The sequence below is a fragment of the Canis lupus genome, chromosome 26 (assembly GCF_048164855.1).
Source record: "Canis lupus baileyi chromosome 26, mCanLup2.hap1, whole genome shotgun sequence".
NCBI classification, from domain to species: Eukaryota; Metazoa; Chordata; class Mammalia; order Carnivora; family Canidae; genus Canis; species Canis lupus.
The window spans coordinates 48,979,229-48,988,584 of record NC_132863.1 but is presented as its reverse complement, the minus strand read 5'-3'; the positions used below and the strand labels follow the sequence as shown (position 1 = coordinate 48,988,584).

The 9,356-nt window shown below is 65.2% G+C and overlaps 2 long non-coding RNA genes across 2 annotated transcripts; both read right to left on the bottom strand.

Annotated features, from left to right (window-relative positions):
- Positions 1-522: 522 nt before the first annotated feature.
- Positions 523-1,882, bottom strand: LOC140618795 (uncharacterized). Its single transcript, XR_012018856.1, has 2 exons — positions 1,122-1,882; positions 523-968 (listed from the first exon to the last, which is right to left on the bottom strand). It is a non-coding gene; the product is annotated as an uncharacterized lncRNA (long non-coding RNA).
- Positions 1,883-1,975: 93 nt separating this feature from the next.
- LOC140618794 (uncharacterized) lies at positions 1,976-9,257 on the bottom strand. The gene is made up of 3 exons (XR_012018855.1): positions 8,862-9,257; positions 6,003-6,262; positions 1,976-3,226 (listed from the first exon to the last, which is right to left on the bottom strand). It is a non-coding gene; the product is annotated as an uncharacterized lncRNA (long non-coding RNA).
- Between the last annotated feature and the right edge of the window lie 99 nt (positions 9,258-9,356).

Below are 9,356 nucleotides of genomic sequence, written 5' to 3'. Positions count from 1 at the left end.
CCCCGCGGCACCCCCAGGCTCAGATGGACAGAGAGGTGGGTAGCGAGTCTCTAGCCCATCCAGCCCCCAGGCCTGCTGTGGGCCCTCTGGACCTGGGGCCGGCCGGGGGCTCTGGGGGTCTCTGGCAGCGGAGGCGGCTCCCCCTGGGGCCTATTCCCTCCCATCCTGCTGCTGGGCGCTGGGACGGAGAGACGGCGGGTCCCTCTCTCATTACAAAGTGGGGGGAAGGCGGCGTCTCCCGATGTGGAATCTCCCCTGAAAGGCAGGTTTGCTGCCCAGGCCGAGGGAGACCCTCCCCTCCACACCTGGGGCAGGTGTGCCACAGGCCTCCTGGCGCGCATCAGTGCAGAGCCGCCTGCGGGAGCAGAAGCCTGGGCCCTGGGGGGAGGGGTGGCGGAGCAGGCTGGAGACCGGGCGCCCCTGCGGTGCATCAGAGGGTGGGCGGCCCCAGGGGGAGGAGGGGGAGGCCTGGCGCTCACGGCCTTGCTCATCCGCACCCACATTTGAAATTCTTGAAACGAATTATCTGCAAGTTGCTTATATAATTAAAGAGCAACGGGGACGTCGCAAGGTGTCATCCTGGGACGGGGGGGACCCCTGCTTGCTTCTTTGAACCTCCCTGTGAACCTGTGTTTCAGAACGAGCCGCTCAGGCGCCCAGAGCCTTGCCCACTGAGACAAGCTCGGCCACCACCGCTGCCACCGCCCCGCCACCCACTCCCGGGCCGCCCGGCTTCTCTGCTAACCGGGCAGCTCTCACACACGGAGGGACGTGTGCCGACGCCCCGATGGCTCCCCTCGTTGACTCGGGGCTGCTGTGTCCTTACAGCGAAGTCTTCCCAGATAGGACGATGCCAGACGGGACATGAGCAGACACCCGGGTCACCCCAATCACCTACAGCTGGGGTCTGAAGGGCACTCCGGACCCACGCGATTTGCTCCTGGAGCCCGATGAGACTCCCGCCCTGCCTGAGACATTCAGAGCCAGCTGGGGTTGGACGGGAAGGTCCTGGGGAGGGGGGGGGCTTCTCCCCACCACAGTGAGGGGCTGGCCTGTCGGGTAGGAGAGGGGCCAGCTCAGCATCACCACCCACAGTCCCCCTTCCCGAGCCACACGCCCACCTGAGAAGGTTCTCACACATTAGCTGTGTGACGTGCCCTTCACACAGCGCCGGCTTTCCTTGCAGATGATTGGGGCCAGGCCGGCTGCGGGGTTGGGGCGGGGGGTGTCGACCCACTGGACACACTCCCCGCGGTGAGGCTTCTGAGTCCACAAAAGGGGGGGAAGGGAAGTGGAAGGTCAGCCCCTGGCTCTTGGGCGCCCGGGGTTGGGCCTGTTGCCCAGGCCTGGAGGCATCCCACAGACCGCCCTGAGAGGGGCAGGAGGCCCCCCTCCTTGCTGGGAACAGGCTCCGTGAACTCTCCACTCAGGAGCCCCCCCACTGCGGCCACGGAGCGAGGACTCCAGGCGACCACAGGGCAGCAGGCAAGCGCACGAGAGGCCCAGAGAGGCTTTGGGCTTCGGAGGGGCCAAGAGGAGGTGGGTGAGGATGGGGGCTGAAAGCCCTGGCGCTGGGAGCCTGCACACACTCCCCCTGCCGTGTCCTCACTGCCGCCCTCCTCACCTCACGGCCCCTGCCCAGTGGCCCGCGCTCCATCTAAGGCCCCCCACGGACCCAGTGCTACAGCCGGGCCCTTTGCTGATGGTGACGGGGACTCTGTCCTCGCAGCTGCCGCCAGCAGAAGTCCCAGCCTCAGCACAGGGAGGCCAAGGCACGGTGGAAGCCAAGGCAGCCTGCACGGGAGGGCGAGAACCACGTCTGGGTGGTTCTCTGTGGGCTCCTCCTGGCCCGGAAGGGTGCCTGGCCAGGGTGCCACGAGGACCTGCGGGAGGAAGGCCAGCCGGGGGTGGGTGGGGAGGGAAGGGAGCCAGGCGGCTGGATTCCACTGTGTCGTCCTCTGTGTACCCCACCTCCTTTTTGCTTTTTTAAAAGATTTTATTTATTTATTCATGAGAGACACACAGAGGCAGAGACCCAGGCAGAGGGAGAAGCAGGCTCCCTGCAGGGAGCCCGATGCAGGACTCGATCCCAGGACCCCGGGGTCATACCCTGAACCAACGGCAGACAGTCACCCCTAAGCCAGCCCCTGTGCCCCGCCTTCTTCACCCCTGCATCCTGCCTTCGCTCTCCAGTGGACCCTGGGGTATAAGTGCTGGTTGGGGTCACAGCAGGAAGCATAAGGAGGGAGAGGGCAAGTCCCTGATCCTGGGGGTGTTCCTCGGGGGCCACTGCAGCCCTGCTGGGGGCCTTGGGACCTGTGGACCCCATGGCGGGCATGGAGACGAGGGAGTGGGGGGGCGAGGGGGGGCTGGAGGGGGCCGCGGGCAGAGCCGCCAGAGGCCAGCAGGTGGCGCGTGGGGAAGCTGAGCCCGGGCCGGCGCCTCCAGCCTCTCCCCGCCTGCCCCGCCGAATCCACTGGACCCACGGGGCTGCCTTGCTGGTGGGGCCCGAATCCCCTCAGGCCCATGGAATCAGATTCTTTCCTGGGCTGCGCGGGCCTGGGCGGGCCGACGGGCTTCAGCACCGCTGAGCCTGGCTTCCTGCTGCTCCCTCCCCAAGCACAGGTGCTCCCCAAAGCTGAGCCCCGAGGATGGGGGACGGACAACGGTGCGCACGAGGCTTGAAGGGGAAGGAGGGATGCGAGCAGCCCGCTGTCCTACCGCAAAGCCTGGGAGGCCCACCGGCCAGACGTCCTCGGGCCAGCTCTGCTCTCGGCAGCCCACTGGCATCATCCGGAACCCTGAGCGGCCCGTATCTGGGCCCAGATCCCAGCCTAGGGGCCCGGAGAATTGTGGGTTCAGCTTCAGGGAGCTCAACCCAGCTTGGGCAGGTAGGGGGCTCCAGGGAAAGCAGAGCTGACAGGTCGCACCAGTAAACGAGCCCCAAATTCCCCAACCCCATGCGGGCAGAGTTCGCGGGCTGAGTGGACCATAGGCCCTCCAGACCTCTTCTGTCTCTCCCTCGCTTTGGATTATCAAACTCACGAGACGCCGAGTCCTGCTTGGGTTGCCCGGTGGCTCAGCGGTTGGGCGTCTGCCTTCGGTCCTGGGCATGACCACGGGGTCCTGGAATCGAGTCCCGCATCGGGCTCCCTGCAGAGAGCCTGCTTCTCCCCCTGCCTGTCTCTGCCTCTCTCTCTGGGTCCCATGGGTAAATAAATAAAATCTTAAAAAAAAAAAAAAAAAAAAGGTATAGGTCCTGCAGACGAGGGATGACTCGGCTGGGCCCCAAGATCCCCCAGAGTGAGCCTGAGGATCAGACCACCCAGGAGGCCCGGGCAGGCTTGGGAGGGAAGGCGAAGCAGGGCTGAGTGTGCCGGTCAGAGAGCGGGAGGGCATCACGGCAGAGGGCACGAGCCCGCGGCTGGTTGTCGCGAGGACCGGAGGCGCTGGACAGCACAGGACGTGGTGCGGCAGGTCGTGGGTGCCACCGGAGCAGTTAGGCTGACGATGGTAGCCCAGGCTCCACAGATGCCCTCGTCGGGAGTCTGAGGTCTGGGCCTCGCGTGCTGTGCACGGTCACTGTGGTCAGAGCTCTCCGGGGCAAGTGAGGGAAAGTCAAAGCTTCACAGAAGGGAAATGTATGGGATCCTACGGCCCAAAGCCCAGGGCTGGCCTGCTTCTCCCCTCTGGCTCTGGCCTCGGCGTCGCGTTCCGTCCTGGCCAGCGAGGCCCTGACTCCTGCGCTGCCCGCCTCACACCAGGGGAAGCGTCTCGTCTCCACACCCAGGCCCCACCCTGGGGCTCCCTGGCTCCCGCCGGCAGGCAGGCCAGGTGAGGGGCCCACTTCCAAACCCCAGGGACCGAGGTGAGCGTCCGGGAAAGAAGCGCGGACTGCCCTGCTCCACGGGGACGACGCTGGCACGAGAGGAGCCGGCCCGGGGCGCTCCAGGGCCCAGTTCTCTGGCCGTTGGCTCCTGCGGTACCCCCCCCCCCACTTCCTGAGCCCCTGGCACGTAGTCTTCATGGTACCCTGCGGCCCTGTGACCTGGGCCTGGCCTCAGGGCATTCCACACACTCCACGGGCTGGCACCTGGGGTTTCAAGCTCCGCGGTCACCATCTCGACCTTCTCAATGCTTTTGTCCTCGGACTTGTGAAGTGACATCTGGGGGGATGATGTGGCAAGTGCTGGGGACCCGGGGGTCTCCTTGCTCCCTGCCCCCAGAAGGGACCCTCAGCTGCCCACCGCACGGTCCTCTGCCAGGTGACTGCCACTGCCCCTCACCCCGCGGGGGCCTGGGTGTGAAGGTGGAGGGGCGGCCAGCCACAGGCACGGGCTTGGGGAGCCCAGGAGGGCCTGTGTGCCCCCTCGGAGCATGCTGTGCCCCCGGGAGTGTGACATTACGCAGCCTGACACGATGAGCCCACAGAGGGTTCTGAGTGAGCCGGGCATTCACCTGGCGTAGGGCCTGCTGGGCAGAGCGCTGCCCCCCCAGATATCAGGGGCCGTGAGCCCCTCCCTTTGTCACAGCCTTGCATGGCCCCATTGCCAAGGTCAGTGCCCCTTGACACCCCCGTGGCACAGGCCGCCAGCAGGGCGCATCTCTATCCTGCCCCATACCTGGGAGACACCTGCAGAGATGTGTTGGCAAAGTGTGGTTAAGATTCTAAAGGCACAGGGACGGCCCAATGGCTTAGCGGTTTAGCGCCGCCTTCAGCCCAGGGCGTGATCCTGGGGTCCCGGCATCGAGTCCCACGTCGGGCTCCCGGCATGGAGCCTGCTTCTCCCTCGCCTGGGTCTCTGCCTCTCTCTCTCTCTGTGTATCTCTCATGAATAAATAAAATCTTAAAAAAAAAATTCTAAAGGCACAGCTCCCGGAAGAGCCGGGTGCAGCCGACGAGCACAGACGGCCTGGGGGGTGCTGCTGGGCCCTGCGGGGCCGTCACGCAGAGCGGGTGGAGCAAGGGCGCCCGCTGCGGACAGGACCGGCCGCTGGGAGCCAGGGGCTGGTTACAGTCCTCCGGCTGGCCTGGCCGTGGATCCGCTGTGCGGCCTGGCGAGCTCTCTAACTGCGGAGGCTCCGCTGCCCCGGGGGCCCAGACCTGCCGGCCGCACCCCACGTGCTCCCCACTGTCCCCAGGCGCCTCCGCAGCCCAGCTGCCTGGCAGGCAGTGGACGCAGGCCCCGCCCGGCCGCGGGGAGCTGCCCTGTCAGCGGCACGCAGCTCGCGTTGTGCCCCGGCTCCTCGGCCTCCGGGTGAGCAGCTGCCCGCCGGAGCTCAGGGCCGGACGGGCCCCAGAGGCCTTCCTGAGGCCAGACCAGCACCCTGCCTGCTGGCCCTGCTCTAATCCGAGGTGACCTGTTTACGCCCATCGGGGTCCCTTCTGGGTCCCAGGGCAGCATCTGGCTCGCTCCGTCCCTGTCCCTGGTTCCCGGGACACAGCAGGTGCTCAATAAAGAAGCTGAGCCACTGTTCAGGCTGTGTCAGTGCTCCCCGCTCCCCTCGCCAGCTCCGCAGGGCCGCCCGCTGCGCACCCTCAGCACCCCGCCTAAGCAGGGCGTGCAGCAGGTGCTCAATGAGCATCATGGAACGAGTGGCCCGATGAAATATTTAAAAAGAGGAGGTTTCAGAACGGTAAAATGCTGTGAATCACAGGAGGCGTGCAAGGTTCCTTCCGGGGGTGGGGGCGCCGCATGTCTGGAGAAATGAGCAGGTTTTGTCCCAGACGAAGCAGCCCCCCGGAAGGCAGAGGAGGGGGTCCCAGAAGGAGGTCCCTGATCAGGGATAAACTCCGGGTGTGGCTGAGCAGGTGACCAGGGAGCAACCGGACGCCGGCTGGGCGCTTTCATTACTCCTTGGGTGGACGGGGGTCTTTGTTTGTAGGCCCCCAAGGCCAGCTGTCGGGTGAGCTATGTACCCATGGGTCTGTCTGTCTGTCCCTCACCCCACCGCTCAGCCTGCACACAGCTCTGCACCACACTGATGGTGACAATACCCACCAACGGCTCCCCTCGTCCCGCCCAAGGTCACTCCTGGGCTGTCCAGGCTCTGGTGTCGCTGCAGTGAGCATCCCAGCTCGGGGAGTCGTGTCGGAGGGCACTCAGTGGCCGGGCCGTGACGTCGGGTGTGGGAGATCGCCCCAAGAGGCTGCACAGGTTCATCCCAGTGGGGGAGCGGGGCCTAACGGCAGGCGGCCCTGAGTCCAGGTGACCACTCAGCTGGAGCAAACACTCCCCTGGGTGTTGGACACAGCTCACACCTGTGTGCCATTGAGATAACAGAACAAAAAAAAAAGAACAAAAAAACAAACAAACAAAAAAAGAGATAACAGAACATCGCAACAAGCCTCGAGTAGTGGCGGGGTTTAGAAGACCCCATTCTAGGAGGCACCCGTCTAAGGGCAGTGGACCCAGGATGGGGTGCACGCTCTCTGCCACGGGACACGCACGCAGTGAGGAGCCTGAGCCAACTGCCAGCGTGGACTCGGCTCTTCCCTAAGGCGGAAGGGTGAGCGGGGCCCAGGTGGGGAGGGCAGGAGCAGAGTGTCCCAGGCCATGGGGAGACCCCGTAGCTGTAGCACGGACCCTGGGGCAGGGCCACCCCTGCTCCGGAGTTTCCTGCACTGCTCCGAAGCCTAAGCTAGTCACTGCCATCAAGGGCCTAAGCCCACCGTGCCAGGGGCTGCCCTGTCCCCAGCCTGCAGGGCCCAAGCCTCTTTGGCCTGAGGAGCTGGTGCGGGAGGGCACAACGGGGGCAGGTTCTCCAACCGCCCTCAGGGTTGGCCCTGGCAGTGGTTCAGCTCCAGACTGTGTCCCGCCACCCCTCCTGGGTCCTCAGGCCTGGCAGAGGGAAAGGCTGGGGTGGCCTAGGGGGCCTCAGCCTTCTGTGCTGGCTGCAGATTCAAGCTGCTCTGGGGCCCACGCTCTGCCCCCCGTCCCCTGTCCCGGGCAGCCATCGCTCCCCCCCTCACCGAGCCTGGCATGGAACACTTCCAGCGGCCGGGGGCGGGCCTGTGTGGTGGCTGTCAAACCTGTCGCCCCTTTCCTGACCAGCAAGCTGGCACGACTGCGCCTCCTCTAGCCTTCATTCCAGGGCCAGTCCTTCCCCTTTGTGGAGGTAACTCAGCTCAGCCCCTGGACGCTCTTCTCCAAATTTTCCAGTTGATACCAGCTGTGTCCTAAGCTGAAAAGTGCTCCCCCAAATTCGCATCTACCTGGTACCTGTGAATGTGGCCTTATTTGAAAGTAGGATCTTTACAGACAGAATGAACTTGGGAGGACAACTTACTGGATCAAGGTGGGCCCTAAATCCAATGACAGGTGTTCTTTTAAGAGGGAGCCTCAGAGACAAACAAAGGATAAGGCCGTGTGACCCTGGAGGCAGAGAGCTGGGGAAGGCCTCGGGCTGCCAAAGCTGCCAGAGGCGGGAAGGGTCTTCCCCTGGAGGGACTGCGGGCCTGATGACACCGGGAGATAATCAATCTCCTGTGCCGGAAGCCACCCAGTTTGTGGTCCTTCATTACAGCAGCCACGGAAACTCACACGGTCCCCCGGGGGCTTCATCCAAGGCCAGCCGAGCTCCAGCAGCCACTTCCTCCGGAGCCTGTGGCCTCCCACGGCTCCTTAGGCAGATGTGGGGGAGGACGGGGCATAACGGCCAGCTTTTATGGGCCTGCCCTGGCGCTGAAGCTGTGCATCCCTCATCTACTCCTCGTGCTTTACCTGGAAGAGGAGAGTTGTCCTGCCCCAAACAAGGGAGGAATGGAGCATAGGACAGGGAAGGGGCTGGAACTGGCTGTGTGGCCCTACGACGCTGTTGTGACCACCATGCTGTCCTGCCTGAGGGTTGCCAGCTGGAGAAGCAAGGAGCAGGGGCTCCAACAGAGCTGAGCACTGGATTCTCCTGGCTCTGGTCACAGGCGCCCTGCTGTTCTGGGCCCCAGGGAGGAGGATGCTCCAAGTGGTAAGTCCTCACCTACGCAGAGGAAGACAGCAGCAGCAAGACAGCACTAGGTGCCCTGCGCCTCCACGACCTTGCTGGCAACCACAATCTCAATGTGGCTTCCCTGCATCTACCACCTTTCTGGACAGGACTCACCCCAAATGTGTGACTTCACGTTACCATGAGCTGCCCGTGGCCCAAGTGAACCAAAGTCCTGCTGGACCCAGATTCACCTGCAGGGCATCAGATGTTCCTCTGGGTTGTGCCCAGCCTGCCTTTCCCATCCTTACGTCAGGCAGGGCCCCAGGGAGACCTAGTGATGAGCAATTTGGAGCAGTGGATGCCCCCATGGCCCACCCACCTGCCACTGTCAATTCTACCTCCTCCTGCAGCCGTTACAGATGCTGCCTGGTACCCCGCTGCTCCTGTCTCCCCAGCGCGGGTGCCGGCTCTAAGCTGGTCTTGGCGTCCCATCACGATCCTAGCGGTCCCCGTCCCCCTGCTTAGAGCATGGCCCGCCTGCTGGCATCTGCCTTGGCCCTGTTTCGGGGAGTGCTCTTCTTGATGCCCACCTGCCTGATGCCCCACCCGGAGCCAGCACTCAGCCTCTCCCCTTCCTTCCGCGGAACAAGCGCCCAGACCTGGGGCTTGTGAAGATGTTACAAGAGTGGGCCGCAACAGGCTGGGAAGGGGGAAAAGATTCCCCCGCACCTGGGAGCCAGGGTGGGAAGTGGCTGCAGGGGCTCTGGAGCTGGGAGCAGGGTCCAGGGTGAGCGTGGAATAGAACCGCACTCCTTCCAGGAGGTCACGCTCAAAAAGCGGCTGTCCATCCTTAAACAGAGACCAAAAGGCCCCTTGCCCTGCCGGACTAGGGGGACTAGGGGGACTAGGGGGACTAGGGCACAGGCCGGGCTGACCTCTCTGCCCCCCGCGGTGAAATCTGCAGCGGACGCCGTCACGTGCAATCTGGTGCTGAACTGGGGGGCGGCCCTGGAGGCCCAGGACAGCGCTGGACAAGCAGGACGCTCAGCGAGGCCGCAGATCAGGGCTCCCCGGGACGGCGGCTGCAGAAGGCGAGCGCAGACAAAGCCTAGGACCCCGCAGGTGCGGCCCCAGCGACCGCGGCGCTCGCACCCAGGCCGCCCCTCGGAGGGCCGGGGGACGTCTGCGGGCGGGGGTCCGGCCTGCTCTCGGTGGCTTAGCTGGGGGCCGCACGCGCCGGCTGACCTCCAGACCTCGGGGCTGCGCCCGGGCGCCCCGGGCCGAGGCCGGGCAGGTGCGCGTCCCAGCAGGCCCGCCGCAGCCCCGCCGCTCCGCCGCCGCCGCCCACGTGACTTCCCGGGCGCGCTCCGCCCCCGCCGCGCGATACCGGGACCCGCGGCGCGAGATCCGTCCCGCCCGGCGGAGGCGCG